Here is a 24357-nt window from a genome sequence, read left to right as displayed (position 1 = left end):
CTTAACCATAAGAGAGATATTATGGGTAGTAATGATAAGCAAAGTGTTCACAACAGCTTCTATAGAGGAAAAGTGATCCCTCTTGAAAGCAGCCACTCATACGTGGACAAAAATAAAATAGAAATGTGATTGTTTTCTTTGCAATACAATACCAGGATGTCCATCCCACCCTTCTCTCAAGAACGGAAACCATCTGCCAACACTCACCCATTTGGGTATGTCACCTATTGCATGTTTCAGATAACTTTTCTTGCATATACAAACATTGCATAAAGTTACTGAGCCATTTAAAATTTACTGTACTATTGTTGCACTAGGCACATCAAGCAAAAAAACAAGGACAATCCTCTCTCTAATCTTTCAGCCTATCTGCAAGACAGAACATTCAAGGCAAACTGGATGCAAAAGCTTGCCATCACCACCAAAGGTGGTGTCAAAGCCAAGAATTGTGGCAGGTCTCCTGTGCCACCCAGGACTTTCAGTGTCAGTGGAACTTCTGGGAAGAAGCTGGAAATAGGAGGAAGAAATTGTACACTGTAAGTCAGTTACAGAATTTAAAGATTAGCCTCTCCACATTTTTAAGACAAATGGAATCATGTTGGTTAATAAAACTAAACCAGATCCCAAACCCCCATTCACTCCAGAGTAAAACTCTGTATACGCCAGATCATGTATTTATTCACTAGCAGTAACTGCTTGCATGTTTGCATTCCATCCAACAGAGGGAAGTGGTACACAGATGTAGCATCCTATACAGATTTGTGTTTTGTTAGAAGTTAAAGAAATCAGTTGAAAACAGATCTGTGGAGGAGTGTAAAAACCACCAAACAACCTAAGAACAAGAAAGTTCAGAGTGAAATCTAAAACTCTAACTTATACCTACACACAGCATTCTTGATGTAGGAGATGATAAAAAGTCCTAGAAAATCCAAAACGCTGTTGAAAAGCCAAATCCACTGTACATTGCAAGTAAGGTCTTATACCATAAGTACAGGTTTTCCACCATCCTTAACTAGTAGTTTTAATCTACTCCATAGGAATGACCAAGAGCAAAACAGAAACAAGAACCAAGTAATGTTCATCTGAGCGTGGAGTGGTGGTGGGGTGGGAGGCAAGGCAATCGAGTCTAACGGCAACCAACATTCTCTGTACCAACTTGATTTTTTTTTTTTTTTTTGGAGGTGGGTGTGGGGGAAAGGAGACTACCATCCTGATTTCTTTTTCCTAAAATTTACTCCATTTATTGATCATAATAAGCCAGGCAAGCAGGCTCACTCCTCCACCAGGCGTGGACACATTTTATATTATGCAGAAACATATCTGTAGCAGCATACAAGGTTGTGTGCGTGTAGTTCATCTTTATTTCTCGATTAAGTTTTTGAAGGAGGTTTTCAACAAAACCTTTTAAAAAAAAAGAGTTACATTTCTGGACACAGACTGTTCTGCTAGAAAAATTAAAGCATCCTTATTAGCATCTGAACAAGACTGATACCTCAAACATCCTAAATGTTTTGGAAAATATCAAGCTGCTTTAAATTCTAAATCTTAAGTTTGGAACGGGTGCCTCTTCCTGTACTAGAAAATTCCTTTTGTGCATAATGTGGTAAGTCAGTTTACTGTATTATAGTTTTCTCCTGCAGTGCTGTATTTTCAATGTAAGTTTACAAAGAACATACATTAAATATTGCTGGTCCATCCAACTTTTAAACAACGGGGGCGGTGGGGGGGGATATAAAGCCACGCAAGGTATCAAAGTCAAGTCAAACGAATCTGATATTATTTAAAAACATGCAACATGGATTATGCATCTCACTATCAAGGACGACAGCGGAAAAGAAAATGGCGATCATATGAGCAAGAGCCCAGCAGCAAGTTAAACCGGTCATTAGGTGTTTGAGAGAGTTAATGCCAGAAGCAAAGCTAGGGCAAAGGCCAGGGAACTGTCCTGTCACACAGATCCAGATGCTGCTGCTGCTCAGAATACAATGCCTAATGTAGGACTCATTCAGGCCGCAGACAGAGAAACTAATCAAGCAGTTGCTCAATCAACCCACTCCTGCCCTCCCTCTCCTGATGGATGCAAATGAAGTAATCACATTTTTAATGAAACCAACTAACAAAGATGACAATTTTATTTCAGATATGCAGATTACATAGGGAACATGATAAAGTCTTAAGGCAGAATTGAAAAACCAACCTTCTCATTCGAGTGAGAAAGCTGTTGGCAAGTTTCTAAGGCAAAGGTCCCCAATCTGTGGGGCGTGCCCCACTAAGGGGGAAAAGAAGGAAAATTCTGGGGGGTGCGACAGGGGCCTGGGCCAGCCCCCATGGACGGCAGGCAGGGAGAGCCACCCAGCCCCCTTCTGGCCTGGGACCAGGCTCAGATGCCGGCCCCACGCCCGGGGCCCCAGCCTCAGCTCTGCTCCTGCCCCCACCCACAGCCTCCAGCCCTTACCCTGTTCCCCCCTCCCAGAGCCGTGACCCTGGACAAGGGTGGAGGGAGGTAAAAAGTTTGGGGACCACTGTTCTAAGGTGATGTATGTAGAGGCTTTGCAATCTAGATTTAATTACAAGAGAAATAGAATCAGTGGGCGTGGGGGACCATCATTTAATATGACCATGCTCACTCCAGCTCCACCACCCTTTAATAAAGTTAAGCTTAAAAAAAAAAAAAAAAAAAAAAAAAAGCTGTATCTATCTATATACCCCCTCAGAGACCTCAACATATGTTCACTCTGCAATGAGGATGACTAGACATTGAAAGGCAGCTGGAGGAGGACAGAGAAGGGTAATCAACTTCAAGGTGATCTGCTAGAATCTTCTAAGCCAGCAGTTCTCAAATTGTGGGTCAGGACCCCAAGGTGAATGGGGTCGCCAGGGCTGGCTTAGACTTGGTTCAGCCCTAGGCGGCAGGACTCAGGTTGCAGGCCCCCTGGCCTGGGGCTGAAGCCATGAGCTTCAGCTTGGTCCCCCGCCCGGAACAGTGGGGGTGGGGCTTTGGCCTTGGCCCCTCCTCAGGGAAGTAGGGCTTGGGTGGGCTCAGACTTCCGTCCCCCCTCCTGGGGTCATGAGGTAATTTTTGTTGTCAGAAGGGGGTCACGTTGCAATGAAGTTTGAGAACCCCTGTTCTAAGCACAAGTTGAAAAAGGCAAAAAGCGCATTACTCTTTTGGAGCCAACTTCAGTTTTAAATTCTTATACCTTCATACAACATAATGCAACATATTAGAGGCAGTTTAGCTGCACTGGTTTCTTTATTTATCTGAGTCTTAGAGTCTGTATACACCCCAATGTACCCACAAACAATCAGAGGGCCAGACTGTCCCCTTCCGTACTATCTGGGTGACGGAAGGGAGTTGCGCCAGGAGGGCTCTGTGCGTAGAAGCATAGTGCCATGCCCACCCACAGCCAACTCCACAATGAATTAGTGAGTAAGAAAACTGACTGCCATCATTTATTATTCACAGTCTCCTTCTCTTAACCCAGCCCCAAAGTTCAGGGCCAGTAGCCAAGTTTCCTGTCCTTTTTTGTTTTTGATGGTGTTCATTTTGCTCCCCCCCCGCCCCACTACTAAACAGGGCCACCTGAGCCCAATAAATCTAACAAACTGTGATATCTGTAGCTCAGAATAAAGTTTTGTATTGATTCTAATTGGGAAGGATTAAGATCCAAACAAACACAGACCTTGCACCAAAACGGTAGAGATTGCAGTTTTTTCTTGCAGTAGAAAGATATATATATATATATATATATATAAATAAAGGGTTGTTTCAAGCAGGCAAATATGTACTAAATTTGTAGAGAAATCTGCTCCTCCTCCCCCCCCCCCCGCCCAATTCCCATTTCTGGAGTAGCAGAATCGGAAGGGTTTGGCTCATGATTATTGCACATCATATATATCTTTTTTAAAAACTATGGCTAGTCTTAGATTAATAAAAACAGAATCTGTAGAAGGATAGAAAGTTAATCTTCCATTACTGAAGAGCATTCTATCATGGCAAAAATATTCATTTTTAAGAACAGAATTTAGGTTCGCCTCAGACAAGTTTCAAAAGATTTCAAGTTCTTCCACCACTCAACCACATCCCCTAAAACCAAACGTATGTAGCTACCTTGCAAAAAGTTCTCTTTCTGGATGTATATTTAACATTTGGGGGTGCCTTCCACTTAAATTGTTATTTTCTTGTTTTTAAAAACCATAAGGGCATAAGATTGTTTTTTTCCCTTGAGACTTCATTTTTTGTCCCACTTGAAGATACACAGATAATGAAAGGGCAGGGGCAGATTGCCACGTTGTAATTTAACGGACAGGATTTTGGAACGACCTCTAAGCCATGATAGTGTTATTAACTGCTGCCCATTCATCCCCAGTTCCCCAATTTAAGAACAAATATTTTGTGAATCTAGCCTCAGAAATAAACAGCCATCTTGTTTGGGGCAGGGAGTGTAGAGGAGGAAAATTGGAGCTAAAGATCCCCCTTTCCTCCTGAATTAAAAAAAAAAAAAATTAATTAGGGATCACATGAATTATGTTTACTGGATTTACTGTTTGGTTTTGTAATTATTAGTAGGCTGTTCTGCTGTAGAGATAGTTAAGGAATAAGATTTTATTTTTTCTTTTTAAATATACCATTCTCCACTTTGTTAAACTCTGGTCAATTTTAGTCAGTTAACTGGAAGACTACTGGAAAGATAGAAATGAAATATGTAAAAAGGAAGAGTAATAATGTTCTTATCAATTTGAGAATTCCAGTTTATCACACTTAATATTTTAAGAAGCTCCCTCAAAAAAATACATCATCCTGAGAAGGAGAAAGAGGCAGGAAGGTGGTGATGGGAATGATTTTAAAGATGGTTAACAGTGATTTATTCCAAAATAAGTTAACCATGGGTTGATTATTTCCAAATAGAAAATATTTCCGTGAATTGGTGGCATACAATTTTAAACACAAAACAATAAAGGCAGCCTACTTCAAATTAAACAGAGTCAGTGAACCCTATCAGAGGGCTATTCATCTTTTACAGCTGCAGGAGCCCAAGAAATACGACAGCAAGACAATAAACGTGATTGCTTCAGGAAAGGCTGTACAGTGCACTGTAAAAACATTTTACAACAGCAGAATTCCTGGGTGTCGTTCTCCCCATTTTTTGGTCCATCTGTTTTCAAAGGGTATGGGGGGGATGGGCGGAGATGTTGTTAAATGTCCCCTGGGATTCCACAGCAATCAATCAGCATCTGATGAATGGCCACTAAAGTTAAACTCTGACCCGACTCTACAATTCCCACACCAGCTCTCCCTTCCTTACTGTTGACCAGCTTCCAGAATGCCCCACCCACCTACCTCCCCTCACCAAAATTTCCAAAATACCAGGCACAGACAAAAGCACTGGAATGTAGTAGCCACAAGGAAAATTCAGTGAAAACAGTAGTTGAGGAGCCTTCTCTTAACTTGTGTTTAAAAAGTGTCCTCTTGGTGAAGCCAAAGTGTGCCTTTTTGCCCCACAGCTCTCATTGAAAACTTTGATTTGTCTCTCTGTAAAAAATGTATATTTTTAAATATGTGTTTGCATGTAGCTATATCTCTAAGAGGGAACAAATAGATTTCTTCAAGTTCTTATGCTATCCCAGCATCATATGCACAAACAATATTGACACTGTGACTGATTACAATAGTTTTAAAAAAACTACAACATTAAGAACCTACTGATGGAGGCAAAAATATTTAGAAGTTAAAGAAAGCCAGACATTAGGGCTCTAAAGTTTACTGTAACGTTTACACATTATTTCTCATTCTGCCCTGGGAACAGATACAAAATATATGGTGAAAAATAACAGCATGGAAAAAAAAAAAAAGCACGTCAGTTTTACACTTTTGAAATAAGCTCAACACTACTTTTACAGAGTCCAATATCAGTTGAAAAAGGCAAAAAGCATATCTATTCCATTCAGCACAGAATTCTGGAAGTTCATATAGCAAAAAGCATTTCACTTCTTTTAGCTGTACTGACTACTGCATCTATTACTGCCGTTGCCTGCTTGGTAGCAAGTGCAGTAGTTAGGGTTGTCAGACTATGAAAGTTTTAAAATGCTACAAACATTTTAATCACCACATTTTCCAATGACAAACGTGTTCGGTTTCTGTTCAAGAGCAATGTTTTAGAAGAGTCTGAGAAAAGTCCTTTTGGCTGTGTGACTTCAGAAGCATATTTTTCCATCCTCCCTTGCTTGGGGGTGGGGGGTAATATATGTAAAATAAAAATCAAGCTATGTGAGACATGAAGATTTGGGTTCCGATACTCAAATTTGTATAAATAGTAATAACTCTATTGACTGCAATTGAGCTATGACATTTAACTCAAAAAGCAGTTATCAATGGTTCACTGTCAAACTGGGAGGGCATATCAGTGGGTTCCCTCAGGGGGTCAGTCCTGGGTCCAGTACTATTCAATATTTTCATTAATGACTTAGATAATGGACTGGGGAGTATGCTTCTAAAATCTGCAAATGACACCAAGCTGAGAAGAGTTGCAAGCACTTTGGAGGGCAGAATTAGAATTCAAAATGACCCTTGCAAATTAGAGAATTAGTGTGAAATCAACAAGATGACAGTCAATAAAGACAATTGCAAAGTACTACACTTAGGAAGGCGGGGGGGGGGGGGGGGAGCTCAAATGTACAACTACAAAATGGGAAATAATTGGCTAGGCAGTAGTACCACCGAAAAGGAACTGGGGATACAATGGATCACAAATTGAATCTGAGTCAGCAACAACATGAAGTTGCGAAAAAAGGCTAAATATAATTTTAAAGTGTACTAACAACAATATTGTATGTAAGACATGGGAGGTACACCTCTACCCCAATATAACACGGTCCTTGAGAGCCAAAAAAATCTTACCGTGTTATATGTGAAACCGTGTTATATTAAACCGTGTAGGGAGGGCCTGGTAGAGAAGGCCGTGCCTCCCCAAACAGCCTGGCCCCACCCCCTATCCGACCCCCACCTACTTCCAGCCCCCTGACTGACCCCTCAGAATCCCCAACCCATCCAACCCCCCCCCGCTCCCTGACCACCCCCAAGACCCTCTACCCCTTATCAACCCCTCCCCCCTCCGCCCCCTTAAACTGCTCAGAGCAGCATGTCGGAGTCAGACACACTGCCGCAATAGGCTCCGACTCCATGGGTGCTCCGGGGCTGGAGCACCCACAGAGAAAGCATGGTGGGTACAGAGCACCCAACGGCAGCTCCCCACCCCAGCTCACCTCTGCTCTGCCTCCTCCCCAAGCGTGCCACCGCCGTTCCACTTCTCCCCCCTCCCTCTAAGGCTTGCCGCGAATCAGCTGTTCGGCGCAGCAAGCCTGCGAGGGAGGGAGGGAGGAGCAGAGCAGCAGCATGCTCGGGGGAGGAGGCGGAGGTGAGCTGGGGCGGCGAGCGGTTCCTCTGCACCCCCTTGTCCCCCAGTTACTTCCTGAAGCCCTCCCCACGCCCCCACCCCAGTTCACCTCCGCCCCACCTCCTCCCCTGAGTGTGCTGCCGCTCCACTTCTCCCCACTCCCTCCCAGGCTTGCACAAGCCTGGGAGGGAGGAGGGGAAATGCTTTACCACATTATATCCTATCACATTATACCGAGGTAGAGGTGTAATTGTAAATTCTACTCCGCAGAGGTGAGGCCTCAGTTGGAGTACTGCATCCAGTTCTGGGCGCCACACTTTAGGAAAGATGTGGACAAACGGGAGAGCCCAGAGGAATTTGAAAATTATGAAAAGTTTAGGAAACCTGGCCTATGAGGAAAGGTTAAAAAACTGGGCATGTTTAGTCTTGAGAAAAGAGGACAGAGGGAACCTAACATCAGTCTTTAAATATGTTAAGGGCTGTTACAAGAGGATGATCAATTGTTCTCCACGTCCACTGAAGGTAGGATGAGAAGTAATAGGCTTAATCTACAGCAAGGGAGATTTAGGTTAGATGTTTGGAAAAACTTTAACTACTCCATAAGGATATTTAAGTTCTGGAACAGGCTTACAAAGGGAAGCTGTGGAATCTCCATCATTGGAGGTTTTTAAAAACCAGTTGGACAAACATTTGTCAGGGATGGTCTAGGTTTACTTGGTCCTGTCTCTGAACAGGGGTCAGACTTGATGATCTGTTGAAGTTCATTCTGGCCCTAGATTTTATAATTCTATATACCCAAGGCAGGGGAGGAGAGAGAGAGAATAAGGCCCTAAAAAATTAAATTTGTGGTATATTTGGCAGTCAGTGCCACTGTTAAGTCATAAAAAAAGTGGTAAAGCTGAGTTTGTAGGTCTTTAACTTTTTCAGTGGAGCAACCTTCAAACTATATTAATTTTTAAAATAAATTATATGCATGTAAAATATGAGAAGGTGCTGAGCTTGTTGGTGGAGATCATTTATTTGGGTGATTTGTTTACCTTATTGGCACAACAGAAGAAAGTGTCCAGTTGTAAGCTACGTTCCAATCTGCTTTAAATACCAGTTTAGCAGAATTTATAGCTGTTAAAACACACATATCCAGAGCTCTGTGTTCAAGTACATAATTTTTAATAGTCACCTATTAGCTTGTATGTATGAATGTTTTGAAATGTAAATATTTAGTTTGACAACAAAGCTCTAATGTTAAGCCAGTATTTTCCATACCGTCATTATAAGAACCATCCATCTAAAAACTAAGAACCTTGGAATTCCTTAGTGTGAGGACATAATGACTCCACAGGAAACTATATCATGAAATCCATGGCAGGACACCTGAAAATTTAAAAAACAAAACTGTCTTTGTCTTGCACCCAAGGCGAGCTGTTCCTCAATAACTGCTGAGCCCAAGTCTGTGTTTAAAATTGAATATCAGATCTAGAGGGCGTTCACTCCAAAATTAGGGTTAATCTTTGTCCAATAGGATTTTTACAAGAATACTGGCAGCATCTTAAGAAATGTTAAAACTCTTAAATCAGACAAGCCAATATGCGGAGAAGTTAAGCATCAGGAGGGATACCAGCTCATGATTTAGTGCTGCTCAGCAACTTGAGAGCAAAATAATGCTTTTTTAGTCTCCATTTAAAGATTCATAGAGTTTAAGTACAGAAGGGACCATTAGATGCCCTAGTCTGAACTTCTGTCTATCACAAGTCATAGAATTTCATCTAATTACTTTTGTATTGAGTCCAACAGCTGCTGTTTGGCTAATGAAGATCTTCCAGAAAAACGTCTAGTCTTGATTTAAAGATCAAAAGATGGAGCATCCACCACTTGTTTTGGTAGTTTGTTCCAGTGGTTAGTCACCTACATTGTTAAATATTTGTGTCTGGCTTTGGCGTCCAGCAGTTGGTTCTTGTCTTTCTTTGCTAGACTAAAGAGCATGTTAGTAACACAGTATTTTCTCCCCATGAAAATACTTATACGTGGTTATCAAGTCACCTCTCAACAAGCTAACAAATTGAGCTCTTTAGATCTCTCAGGCCAGGCCAGTACTCAACAGGCTTTGCTGCTATAGCTATACTAGTGTACACACACACACACACACACACGCACACAAATACCAGCAAAGTGCTCTTAGCGTGGACACAGCTTATACCAGCAAAAAGGGAAGTTACTTCCCTTTTTGAACTGGAGTTTGAGGTGTCTGGTCCCAATTTGTCCCACTGTGCTCCATACACCGGAGACCACAGAATTCTTGCAAGTAGTGTCTGTTGGTCCCCAGCTGGGTTCTTGCACTCCTCGTGCTCTGCGCAGATGGTATAAAGGGTGGTAAAGACTAACCATATCTCCAGTTTCTTCTCTAGCCGCACATCAGACGTGATCCAAAACACAGGGGAAGGAGGGCAGGCAGTGGAATATAGATAGGGACCACACGTCTTGACAAACTCCAGCTACAGAGGGTAACTTCCCTTTCATCTTTGAGTGACAAGCAGTATTCAGATTGGTGGAGGGTGCGAGGCTGCAGATGGTATAGCTGCTTGTAGAACTCCTGTCCCAAAGGAGGCTCAGACCAACCACAGATCAAAGAGGCTGGATCCAGGTGTAACGTCTTGTGAATGCATGGCTGGAACTCCATGTTGCTGACTTGCAAATACAAAGCAGGGATACCTCTTGAAGCGATGCTATTGAGGCTGCTACACTCTCATAGAAAGCCCTTGCCCTATGTAGGAGAGGAAAATGTCCCAACTGATAAAGTAGGAAATAACCATAGATCCATTTAGAGATTGTCTCAGAGGAAACAGCTTGTCCTCTGACTCATTCAGCTATGGCAACGAACAGTCTAGGTGACTTTTTCATCTTTTGTTCTCTGGAGTTAAAATGCCAATACTTGTCTTACACTAAGGAAATGAAAGTCTCTTCTCTCCACTGGAAGCCTAGGGATTCAGGCATAATACAAGTAAGTGGATAATCTGATTTATGTGACACTCTGAAACTACCTTAGGGCTGAATTTCAGGTGTAGTCATAGTGAGACTTTGTCTTTATGGAATATTGTGTATGGTGGGTCTGCCATTAGGGCTCCATGTCCACCTACCCATGCGGCTGAGGGGGTGGTAATGAGGACAGGTGAAACATTGAACATGTAACTACATGTTTGAAAAGGCTGTGTTGCCCCCACTTGGATAGAGTCGGGGAGGGATCCAACCTCTGGAGTGGATGTAGAGGAGGATCTGCTCTTGTGCCTATGAGATTGACCTTTGCTTTCCTGGTGAAAGTGCAACAAAAAGTCCCTGAAGTTTGCTGTTTCCTCCTTCTGCAGCAGACCTTGTGCTAGGAGGAGTGCTCCTCGCTCAAGCTGACCCATGTACAGGGCCTAGGTGCAACTGGAGCCTCATTGCTTTCTCCATGCGGTGCTTCTTTAGTCAAAGTTCTTGCTCCTTTCTGACTCCTGCATTCCTCATTTTAAGATATATAAAACTTTTCATATGGCTATATTAAAAGGCATTTTGTTTGACTGGGCCAGCTTACCCAGAGATCCAACTCACTTAATATAACTGCCCTATCTCATTTTTACCATTATGCCAATCGCCGTCACCTACAAATTTTATCAGCAGCGATTTTATATTTACTTTCACATCATCGATAAAAATGTTGAACAATATTGGGCCTAGCATCCCTAGGATCCCAGTGGAACCCCACTAGAAATATCCCCAGGTAGTGATTCCCCATCGGCAACTACTTTAAAAGTATGTTACATCTACACAGTTACCCTTATCAATCAAAATATTTTTATAATCCCAAAGAATGAAATCCATATTGGTTGGCAAGATGTATTTTCCATGAAACACATGTTGATTCATTAATTATTCTTATTCTCTAATTCTTTATCACTTTAATCCTGTATCCGCTTTTCCATTATCTTGCAAGGGGTTGATATCAGGCTAACTGGCCTATAGTTACCTGGGTCATCTGACTTGCCTTGTTTGAACACTGGCAAATTTTAAAACTCTTCCAGTCTTCTGGAATTTTAACATTATTAAAAGTTATCAGCAGGCTAGAGATCTCCTCAGCCAATTCTTCTAAGACTCTTGGGAACAAGTTATCTGGGACTGCTGATTTAAATTTTTTAATCACTAGTAGATGTTGTCTAACATCCTCCTTCGTTTCTAGTGGAATGGAAGGTACTTCATCATCCTCCAGTTATGTGACTACATCATCCTGATTCTTTTCAAATATAGTACAGAAATATTTAACACTTCTGCCTTTTCTGCAGCATTAACAATAATTTTACCGTCTCCACGTACTAATGGGCCTGTACCATTGGTAGGATCTCTTTTGTTCCTAGTGTACTTAAAAATACTCATTGCCCTTAGCCCTGACAGCCATAGATTTTTCCCCAAGGTCTTCAGCTTCCCTTATCAGTTTTCTATCTTCATAATTTCTAATTTATATTGATAGCTATCCATTTCCCCCTTTTCCCATTGGTTATATATAGCTTTCCCCTCCCCCCCCAATTTCTGCCTTCAGTTTGCCACTGGACCAGGATGGGCTAAGCCAAAGTTGTCCTCTTTCTTGATAGTGGAATCATGGCTTTTTGGGCATCTAATCTCTTTCTAAAATTCCAAATTTTCATTTGCATTTTTCTATCCAAGTTTTCCCCTCCGTTAATTTCATCCAATTTCCTCAGCTTTGGGAAGTTAGACCTTTTGAAGCCCCAAGTATATATACACACTACTGGTTAGAACTGTCTTCCATTTGTCTGTACTGAATGAAATCAGGTCATGAGCACTGGTCCCTAGGCAACCAACATTTTAGTGGCACTATTACTATTTCTACCCATTTTATTTAAAGTATTTTAGTTCTGCATCACTGTCAGCTATTTTATTTCTGGTTATGCTTTTAGTACTATGCATTGTGGGACTTTGTTTTTTGAGATAGGAAACTTGCAAATCTCATGAATATCTTTTCTAGCTCCTTTCAGTAATTTCTCTCTATTCCTACATTGCTTAGGAATGAGAGAATAAAATTTCTACGACTCTTGTATAGAGAAAAAAGTTAGCAGAAAACATATTCAAGAAAAAAATGGGTTAAGTTCTACACTTGAAGTGAGTAGTCCTGGCAAAATTTACCCTGCTCTATCCCGCCACCAGGGAAGGATATACCAACCCTCTGCAGTTATGCAAAAACTGAGGCCTAGGTTTTAAAAAGTGACAGCAATTTTGGGTGCCCAACTTGAGTCACTTGATTTTCAGAAAATCCTGAGCACCCTCTGAAAGTCAGGCACTTTAAAGGTGTTTTAATTTGGGCACACAAAATCACTAGTCATTTTTTAAAGTTTCTGTTTCAGTAACTCTCGTTCCTCTTAACAGTTCATCATCAATAGGAAATCAAGAGGACACACTGCAGATTTCTGAATTCTGTCTAGTCACAGACCAGAGAGCAATAACACAAGCTTCTCCCCACATCACTACACCTCAACCCTGTTCTGTCCTTACATCATTACCGGTAAAACAATCTATTCATGCTCATTTGTTTTTTGTACGGTAAAATGTTGCCAGAGGTGAAGATTAACAGAAAGCAGTGTCCTTGTTGGTAATTGTGACTAACCTTAAATAAATACACAAATTTGGAACTGTGCCTTTTTTACTTCTCTGATATACAGAAAGTGACGAAGGAATGCTCTCTTTTAAAAAACTTAGAAATATCAGAATGTCCATTCTGGTATTCCTGAACTTGTTTGAGTACCACTGGATCACTCTGAGGATGTATAGTGCTAGTCCGTACACCTTAACTGGAGATGTGTATTTGAAGCAGGGGGCTTAATCTTTATCAAAGAGGCCCTCTTTCCAAAATGTTGCTTAGTTGATATTAAATAGGTATTTTTAAAATGACTAAAAGATTCTTGTCCCCTTTTGACTCTTCTGATGTAAGTTTACTAGATGTCTAGTCACTATAAAAAGTCTTCCTAGTAAAACAGATCCCATGGTCCTAAAAGTACAAAAAGAGTATCCTGGGGTGGGGATGGGGCAGAGGGTGGAGCGTACAAGGGAAAGAATCACAGGATTTTCCAGCCTTCATTGTACATCAAAAGAAGCACAAAAGGGCACATACCCAATTTTGTTTTTCTTCACAAGTCTCCTTTGATTCGAGGTGTGTTTAGTGCTTATGTATTCTGACACTATAGTTCCTATAGAGAGACTGGGACTTTGTTGAATGTTATGGAATTTAATATTTAATCTCTTTCTGTGACAGTTTTTCTCTGTATTTTTTTTTTCTTCAATTGAGGATACAGATTTAACACGTTCTGGAAATAAAAATTTTTCTCCTTTCACATTTTTAGTGCATGAATAAAATGCTTTCCCTCTATGAAAGATGATAAAATAATGAGCAAGTACAGATTATACATTTTCAGTTCAGGATATAAAGAGTATTAGAAAATTGTACATATTATAGATAAACTATAGCAGTGGATGCTACAGAGTCTTGAATGCTTTTGTTTGTTAAAGTTTCTTTGCTGGATTATAGCAGTTCATATACAAAAATAACTGCACTCTAAATTTGTATAAGATCCGCATTCCTCCCCCCCTTTAAAAGTAACTGTTTGAATTTATCCAACAATTCAGACAATACTTAAATGGATTAGAGAACATTTTTTTCCAATTTCTTTACTTTAGAACCTCAGAACAAAACGTTATGGTGGTTCTTTCAAAAGTTTACAACTGAACATTGACTTAATACAGCTCTGAAACTTTACTATGCAGAAGAAAAATGCTGCTTTCCTTTCCTTTTTTTAAATTAAAGTAGTTTACATTTAACACAGTACTGTATGTATTTGCTTGGGGGGTAGAGGGAGGTCATCTCTGCTGCTGCCTGATTGTGTACTTCTGGTTCCAAATGAGGTGTGTGGTTGACTGGTCATTTAGTAACTCTGATGTCTGTAACACAGAGATTCTACTGTATTTTGTCAATTTGGCAGCTTTTTGGTATAGCTGTCTCCCCCTGTTTGTATAGTTCTTTCCCACTAACACATGAGAGGAAAGAGACTAGGAAGGAAATTGTAAAGAACAAAACAAAAGTGACTTTGGGGCAGATGTAATACCTAAAAGTACTTTCAATTCATTTTTAAAAAATTGATTAGCTGTCAAGTTGACACTGTCCCTTTAAATCAGGATGCGAATCATAGAATATCAGGGTTGGAAGGGACCTGAGGAGGTCATCTAGTCCAACCCCCTGCTCAAAGCAGGGCCAATCCCCAATTTTTAGCCCAGATCCCTAAATGGTCCCCTCAGGGTTTGAACTCACCACCCTGGGTTTAGCAGGCCAATGCTCAAACCACTGAGCTATCCCTCCGCCCCCAAGAAAAAAAAAATAATATAAATGCATCTAGCTGGTTTTCTAATATTTAAAGTTTTGTACACCAATTTCTGCCTTTAAGATGCACACACTATTGGCTTTCGAGAGAATATTGAACAAAGGCGGCCAAATTTGGCCCTATGTTAGTCTCTTAATTTGAGAAATGTTAATTTGTTTTTAAAAATTTTACAAAAATGTTTTTGCAAATATTACAGTCTTTATTGGAAAGCAAAGAAAATAGTGATGACTACCTGGCTTTAACAGAATTAACTCCAAAGCCCCTACAAGAGATGTAACAGTTTATTTTGCTAAGTGGACATTAATAGGTTGGGATTTAAACAAGTCTCATTTTTACACTGGTGTTCGAACAGTTACTATTTATTTTGACTTCCATTTGAGAAAAAATGGTATGTTGGGCAAATGAGGCTGCATGTTTCTTTTTAAGCATTCCCACCTACTGGGAATGTCAATGTTACGAGTGGGAGCTGCATGATTTAGTGATGAACAGCAATCCCATGAAATTGTTCAGAGCAGGGACTTTGTCTGGTGCCATGCACATTGAGGGCACTGTAGATCTAGAGGTCACTAAAGTAAATAGGGTCTCTGTGCAGTGACTGTCTTGAGGCAAGGCTTACTTACATAATATATATATAGAATATGTGAGGTCAGACTGCTGCATGGTTTTTGGTTTATGCTTCAGATACTACTGCAAGCAAAGAAAGTGCTATTTTGTTCAACTTTTTGGAGAAGGTCAGAAATATTACAGCTAAGTTTAAAAGAGGTATAAATGATTCTATAGCTATTAACAGTTGCAGTCAAAGACAAAAAGAGAAAAGTAATATAATCTTATGCTTTAGGGTGTAAACTGATCACCTGGGATATTAGGAATTCCACCCTCCCATCACCCACTTTCTTGGTGCAATATCGCGCAACTGACCACGTGTACTCAGGGAGGAAGAAGTCTGTTCCTTTAAGGCAGGAGTCTAAGGCCCGGTCTACACTACGGGTTTAGGTCGAATTTAGCCGCGTTAGGTCGAATTTAAAATGAATGCGTCCACACAACCAACCCCGTTCTGGTGACTTAAAGGGCTCTTAAAATCTATTTCTGTACTCCTCCCTGGCGAGGGGAGTTGCGCTAAAATCAACCTTCCCGGGTTGAATTTGGGGTAGTGCAGACGCAAATCAATGGTATTGGCCTCCGGGAGCGGTCATAGAATCATAGAATATCAGAGTTGGAAGGGACCAAAGTGCTCCATTGTGACCGCTCTGGACAGCACTTTGAACTCCGATGCACTAGCAGGTACACAGGAAAAGCCCCAGGAACTTTTGAATTTCATTTCCTTTTTGGTCAGCATGGCGAACTCAGCAGCATAGGTGACCATGCAGTCCCCCCCAGAATCGCAAACGAGCTCCAGCATGGACCGAAAGGGAAACACTGGATCTGATTGCTGTATGGGGAGAAGCATCTGTGCAGGCAGAACTCCGATCAAAAAGAAGAAATGCAAATATATTTGCCGAAATCTCACAGGGCATGTTGGAGAGAGGCTACAACAGGGACACACAGCAGTTCTGCATGAAAGTTAAGGAGCTCAGGCAAGCCTACCAAAAGACAAAGGAGGCAAACGGTCACTCCGGGTCAGAGCCCCATACATGCCACTTCTATAATCAACTGCATGCCATTCTAGGAGGGGACCCTACCACTACCCCACCACAGTCCGTGGACACCTGCAAGGGGGGAGTCTCATGCAACAGGGAGCAGGAGGAGGAGAATGCGCAGCAGACAAGCGATGAATCCGTTCTCCCCGGCAGCCAGGACCTTTTCATCACCCTAGAGCCAATACCCTCCAAAGGCAGGATCCCCAACCCTGAAGCTGAAGAAGGCACCTCTGGTGAGTGCACATTTGCAACTACAGTACAGGGTTTAAAAGCAATAGTGTTTAATGTTTGATTTGCCCTGAGGAATTGGGACACATTTGTGGCCAATACAGCTACTGGAAAAGGTTGTTCACATGTCTGGGGATGGAGCGGGAATCCTCCAGGGACATCTTCATGAAGCTCTCCTGGAGGTACTCTGAAAGTATTCTGGAATCATTGCAGCACAAAGCATGGCAGAGAATGGTCCTGGGTTTTGGTTGCATTCAAGCAACATTCAGTCTATAGCTTTCTGTGTTAGCCTTAGAAGAATGATGTCATTCATGGTCACCTGGTTGAAATAGGGGAATTTTTGTAAGGGAATAGTAAAAGGACCCCATTCATGCTGGGCTGTTTGCGCTTGGCTAAAAGGGATCATCCAGGAGAATAGCCACGCGGTGGTGTGGGGAGAGGTGTGTGCTGGACATCCACCCGAAAACCGCAGTCCCTCCTTTTAAATGTGAAACCCAACCCATTGCTTGCTATGGGAAAGGACGGTGCTGCACTTTGAAACCATTCCCACATGTTATGTGTAAGAAGCCAACCCCGCGTACCCTTTGCCTTACCATGGCTGCATGGAAACCGAAAAAAAAACGCACTTGCGATGACATGTTTTCCGAGCTCATGCAGTCCTCCTGCACTGATAGGGCACAGCTGAATGCATGGAGGCATTCAGTGTTACAGGCTAGGAAAGCATTAAGTGAGCGCGAAGGGCAGAGGCAGGAGGCGATGCTGAGGCTAATGGGGGAGCAAACGGACATGATGAAGCATCTGGTGCAGCTGCAGTAAACCCAACAAGAGCACAGACCCCTGCTGCATCCATTGTACAACCGGCTGACCTCCTCCCCAAGTTCCATATCCTCCTCACCGAGAAGCCCAAGAACGTGGGGGTGAGAGGGGAGAAGAGGCTCCGGGCACCCAGCCACTCCACTTCAGAGGATGGCCCAAGCAACAGAAGGTTGTCATTCAAACAGTCTGATTTGTAATGTGGTCTTGTCCTTCCCTCCTCCCACACCCCACCCCACCCACCTTGTCAGTTATCTCCCTTTTTAAACAAAAATTAAGAAAGAAAGAATACATGGCCTCAAAACAACAACTTTATTTCTAAGGGGGGAGGGTGGTTGGCTTACAGGGAATTAAAAACAAAGGGGGCAGGTTTGTGTCAAGGAGAAATACACACAACTGTCACACCGAAGCCTGGCCAGTCATGAAACTGGTTTTCAAAGCTCTCTGATGCGCAGCGCACCTTGCTGTGCTCTTCTAATCGCCCTGGTGTCTGGCTACTCAAAATCGGATGCCAGGCGATTTGCCTCAACCTCCTACTCCGCCATAAACATATAAACACCTCCCCCTTACTCATATAGATATTATGGAGCACACAGCAAGCAGCAATAACAATGGGAACGTTGGTTGTGCTGAGGTCTGACTTAGTCAGCAAACAGCACCAGCGAGCTTTTAAACATCCAAAGGCACATTCTACCACCATTCTGCACTTGCTCAGCCTATAGTTGAACTGCTCCTTACTATTGTCCAGGCTGCCTGCGTATGGCTTCATGAGCCATGGGAGCAAGGGGTAGGTTGGGTCCCCAAGGATAACTATTGGCATTTCAACATCCCCAATGGTAATTTTCTGGTCTGGGAAGGAAGTCCGTTCTTGCAGCTGCTCAAACAGCCCAGAGTTCCTAAATATGCGAGCAGAATACACCTTTCCCAGCCATCCCACGCTGATGTCAGTGAAATGTCCCTTGTGATCCACCAGTGCTTGCAGCACCATTGAGAAGTACCCCTTCCGGTTTACATAGTGGTTGGCAAGGTGGTCCGGTGACAAGATAGGGCTATGCGTTCTGTCTATCGCTCCACCACAGTTAGGGAAACCCATTGCAGCAAAGCCATCCACTATGACCTGCGCATTTCCCAGAGTCACTACCCTTGATAACAGAACGTCAATGACTGCATTGGTTACTTGGATCACAGCAGCCCCCACAGTAGATTTGCCCACTCCAAATTGATTCCTGACTGACCAGTAGCAGTCAGGCATTGCAAGCTTCCACAGGGCTATCACCACTCACTTCTCAACTGTCAGGGCAGCTCTCATCTTGGTATTCCTGCACTTCAGGGTGGGGGAAAGCAACTCACAGAGTTCCAGGAAGGTGGCCTTACGCATGCAGAAGTTTTGCAGCCACTGGGAATCATCCCACACCTGCAACACTATGCGGTCCCACCAGTCTGTGCTTGTTTGCCGGGCCCAGGATCGGCATTCCACTGTATCAGCCAGCCCTACTGCCGCCATGATGTCCCAATTGCCACAGCCTGTGCTTTCAGGAACATCTGTGTCCATGTCCTCAGGAATATCGTCCTCGTGCTCTTAGCTCAGTTCTGCATATACTCCAGGATAAGTGCAAGGTGTTTACAATGCCCACAACAGCAGCGGAGAGTGAGCTGAGCGGGCTCCATGCTTGCCGTGGTATGGCGTCTGCAAGAGAGCAGAGTTGCAGCGGAAGCGGTGGATGACGACGGATGCCACGAGAATAGATATTTATACAGAACGACGAGAGGACCTGCGAGGTGGAGTCATGGCACCAGGAGAGCAGAGTTGCAGCAGAAGCGGTGGATAATGACAGTTAGCAGTCGTACTGCACTGTCTGCTGACAGCAGCACCCAAGACACAACAGCAGCGGTGACGGTGAGCTGAGCGGGCTCCATGCTTGCCGTGGTATGGCATCTGCATGGAAAAAAGGCGCAAAACGATTGTCTGCTGTTGCTTTCATGGAGGGAGGGGCAACTGACAACATGTACGCCAAACCACCCGCGACAATGTTTTTGCCCCATCAGGCATTAGGAGCTTAACCCAGAATTCCAATGGGCAGAGACTGCAGGAACTGTGGGATAGCTATCCACAGTGCACCACTCTGTAAGTTGATGCTAGCCACAGTAGTGAGGACGCACTCCGCCGACTTGATGCACTTAGTGTGGACATACATAATCGACTGTATAAAATCAATTTCTAAAAATTGACTTCTATAAGATCACTACGAAACTGGGTCGTTGCTATACCCTTAGTCTATTCCAATAGGCGGACCAGGGGCCAAGTCCAGACCACCAAACACTTTTGAACGGACTGCAAAATCTTTTTATTTAACTTGTAATTATGATTAGTTATTATTTTTGTATTATTTTCTGTGGAGTCTGGACCTTGACCAAGAAATTTGGACCTTGACAAAAAAATAAATTGATTACCCCTGCATTAAGGCATTAGCTATTGGTGACTACGACAGGCAGGATAGCTGGCTGGAATGCTGCTCTGATGAGGTATGGTACTAGTGTTACATTGCTTTCTCCCTTGCCCTCTTTTTAAAGAAATCATTTGCACTCCTGATAATTGAGAACTTGATGGGATTATGGTATCGTTATTATACTGCATATTCAGCACTTGTAGATAAATGTCTAATGAATAAAAATGTATAGCCATGAACTCTGGGAATACAATTGGTTATACAGCACACCGACTTTTTATTGAGAATTGACAATAAGTCCTTTTGTGTCTGAAAATTTATTTCTATTCACAGTATTCAAAAGCAGATTATGACTACTCCTGGGGGGAATTCTACACTACTGCACATGCACAGAATTGATGTCCCCCACAGATTTCTTTGCTTCCCCGCAGAAAAATGACTTTCTGACAGGGAAGCAAAGGGAAGCCACAAGAGCAGTCATGCAACCTTCCCCAGTAGAATGTTCAGGGTGCTCAGGACAGCTAGCAGAGAGGTAAATCACTGTGGGACAGGAAGCAGGACTGGGGAAGACCTGGCTGGTGGCTCCTTTCCTGCGCTGGGCTCAGCTGCTAGTCTCGGCTGGGCTGGGGAGGACAGGACTTCCTCTTCCCCTGCACGGCATCTGGGGCCAGGTCAGACCCACCCCCAGATTTCTCTCCCATCTGGGAGCAGCTCTGAAACTCCTCCCTCCCTGCGCTTCCTGTACCCATCGCTCCTCAGCTGCAGGGGGAGGGATTCCTGTGCAGGGAGCTGCTCCCCCATCCGTCCAACCCCAGTGCATCCAGACCCCCTCAGACCCAGACCCTCCCCTCCCCCCAGCACTCAGATCCCCCCCACAATGAGCCCGACTTCCATTGCACCTGGACCACCCCGATGAGCCCCACGAACCCAGATCCCCTCCCCAGCGAGCACCAACCAACTAGACCTGGATCCCCACACCACTGAGCCCCACTCCCCCAGCACATGAACCCCCCACACCCAGACCCCCACTGCTGAGCTCTATCCCCCCGAAACTAGACACCCTACCCCCCCCCGCCACTGAGCCCCAACCACCTTCACCTGGACCCCCCTGCAGAGTCCCATTACCATTGCACCCAGAACCGCCCCCCCCAAAACTCCTGTGCATCCAGATTCCCACACTCACACCTGGATCCCCCACTGAGCCACCTGTGCCCAGATTGGCCCACACAGAACCCTCTCAACCCACACCTGGAACCCTCCACATTAAGCCCCTCCACACTTGGATTCTGCCTTGCTGAGCCTACCTGCCCAGACCTCGTGCACCAGGCATGGAGGGGCAGAGCCATAGGGTGTTTCTGGGGCAGGCTGGATCCTTGTACTGTGTCAGGATTGGGTGCAGGCTCACCGCTGAGTCTGTGTCCCGGGGGATGGGGGGAGCTGCACAGTGATCTCCCACCTCTGTGCACCCAGTGGCCTGTGGTCCCCAGTGTCATGCTGAAGCCTCCATATTTATTTGACAAATAAAATTTGCAGAATTTTAAAATATTGTATGCAGAATTTTAAATTTTTTGGCACAGAATGTCCTCAGGAGTATTATTATACAGTAAGGTTTTGGTTACTACTTATGTACAGTAGGTTTTGTTGAAAGCAACTTTAACAAGGTCTGCTTTTTAATGTTTTAAGCAGATTGCATCTCCTCTTGCAGATGTGTAGTTCTTCTATTCCTTGCACTTCCTTAACCATGCTTTGAGCCATCCCTTATTATACAAGTTAGTTATATATCCCCCACTTACAGGCTCATGATGAACAAAATCTTTGCAGCAACTTTAAAAGTTTAACATTTACTTTGTAGAAATTCAAAGAGATTTTAACTGACTTTCAGAAGAATGATGTCACAAAATTTAAAATTAGAGGCTTCTTGTCACTCAGTTCTGCAATGCCAGCATAAAGATCTAGCATGTTAAAAAAACAAATTCAGAAGGAGGCAAAGAAACTCTTGCATTTTCATCCTGTATTACTATTTGCATTTAGTCCAGCATTATGGAGGTTTTTCTTGCAATTCCATAGTTCAAGTTTGGGCGTCACTTAAACAAAGCAATTACATCCTCAAACAAAATATTTGTGATGACTTCACGTGCACCAGAGAAAAGCAGCAGTTTATACAAAAGTGTACAGTCATACAGTATAAAGGTATTACATCACAATTGCTTGCTTAGATCAATGCTGAATTATACCATCCATGTAAAATTATTATTGGGTTTTAATTTATCACAGAGCATCTTATTCCCAGAAGAGAAATTAAGATATTCTCCTTTGAGAACGAGAGGCTTTGTTGCTTGTAAAAAAGAGATCCAAGACCACACTTATCTATTCTGATTAATATGCTTGTTACTCTTCATTTTTAGGAGGATTATACTCATGTGTTGTATGAAGGATGCCTCGTGAAAGCATTTTCTGGTGATGAGCAACTGTGCTCCACTCCCTCAAAGCGAGCTCTTATACTTAATGTTTGTTTTGGAAGAGTTAGCTGTCTCAGCAGCCAGAAGGGCATTTCAATAATCATACAACAAGCATTACTGCAGGTTATTCTTTAATCCCCTGCATATGACCAATGAGTGAATTCTTGTCCATCTATCATTTTATGGCACAACACACAGTTATTGCCAAGAAGGTACTGTAAATCAAAAGAAAAACAGATCTAAGAATAAAAAGATCTAATCACAGAAATCACCAATTGTTTATTCAAACATTTTCATCCCCATCACCACGTATCAATTATACTGAATAAATATTGGCGTTGTTTGACTACAAATATTGGATCAAAAGGCCTTTTGGTGGAAAAACCACTAATAGCTTCTAAAAAAGACAAATATTAAAGATGAATTGGTACATGCTGAAGAGCTCAATTTCCTGAACAATCCAGCTTTTGATCATAAAAATCACAGGCTGGGAGTCTGGAGATGTCAGTTTCAGAAATGCCAGAACCAAACAAGTCACTTTATCCTTTTGTTGTGACTGCTTCCAAATTTGTGAAGTGAAATTCTATGGTTTGTATTCTGATCATTTAGGTAGACTTTTCTGGCCTGAATCTATGCAAATTAATACATCTACTCCACAGGGTGGAGCTGTAAATCTTAATTCATTAATCTTAAAAGTACTTTGGAGATATTCTGATAAAAGGGACTGTAAAATATACACTAGCAGCAATAATCTACCCTCTCTTGGCCAAATAGTAGGCAGTTAGATTTAAACAAGGTGAGGTCAAAGTTTCTCAGAACAAAAATATTTCTTTGAGCGAGTATCAGTTTTGCTACTTTCCTCTAGTACAGTCATGTAATTTTACACATCTCCTCCCTTCCCAAACTTTTTAAGTTGACATTTATTGCAAGCATTCCCTGTCAAGGAGAATAAGCTAGCAATACTGCGGTGCCTGGATTTTGGCACTTTGTTCATAATGCTATTGTGAAGGCAGTTTGGGGTTTTGGGCTCGGGGGCGGGGGAGGGGGTACTATAGATTTTCCCCCACCCGCCTCAATACACCACCATAAAAATTTAGTGCATGTTGAAACTAGTCATTCTACAGATAGCTCTGGTGCCTTCCCTCTGTCATTCATAGGCAGTAAATTGAAAAACCCATTCAATTATTTTTTAAAAAGTGTTCCTAAAATATATCCCACACATACACCAATCAAGAAATTGGCTGCGTGGGAGAATGGAATTCCTACATGTATTTTGAATCAGCAAGGAAGAGAAAATCCCTGGTGAACAAATGTTTTTAGAAACAGTAATAATGCATGATTCAAGAATATCTTCTTTGGCTCCCTTGATTTTAAAAGTGTTTTTTCTTCCCCAAATGGCCTTTATACCACCCCAGATCTTACTACTATAGATTTTTTGTTGATGTTAAGCCTTGTCTAGTGTACAAAAAATACCTTTTGCTTACAACAAGATCAGCAACAAGTGCAGCTAAATTGGTGCTGAGCACTGCTCATCTACAACAGTAGTCAAGGGCAATTTAGTCATAGCTGTTAAAGGCTAGAAGGACCATTATATCTAGCCAGGCTAGAGAATTTCACTCGGTAATTCCTACATCAAATGTGTGTTCAACACAGTTCAAGCACAACCATTGTTGACACTCTTGTCATCAACAGGTATCTTCTTCAGTAGCACAGATAAGGTTGGAGAACAATTCCACCCTAGAAACAGTTGGAGACTAATCTGAGTGAGCCAGGAGTTAGTTTGTTTTGTTTGTTTAGAAAAGGGGAAGAGGCAGTGCTCAACTTAACTGGAATGATTTGCATTTAGGAGTTTTATTGTGTCCTCAGATTAATACAAAGAAAATGCAAATGTGGTTTTAACTTCAATCTGTTACTGAAAGCAGTCTCAACAATAAAGTGTTAACTTGTTTAAAGTGGTTCTATTGTTATAA

General features: G+C 42.6%; 1 protein-coding gene across 1 annotated transcript in view; it reads right to left on the bottom strand.

Moving 5' to 3' along the window:
• TRIM71 (tripartite motif containing 71) overlaps positions 1-24357 on the bottom strand; it is a 96679-nt gene that overhangs the window by 20835 nt on the left and 51487 nt on the right. The window lies entirely within an intron of this gene.

The sequence above is a fragment of the Natator depressus genome, chromosome 2 (assembly GCF_965152275.1).
Source record: "Natator depressus isolate rNatDep1 chromosome 2, rNatDep2.hap1, whole genome shotgun sequence".
In the NCBI taxonomy this organism is placed as follows: Eukaryota; Metazoa; Chordata; order Testudines; family Cheloniidae; genus Natator; species Natator depressus.
This window is presented reverse-complemented; position numbering and strand designations above follow the sequence as displayed.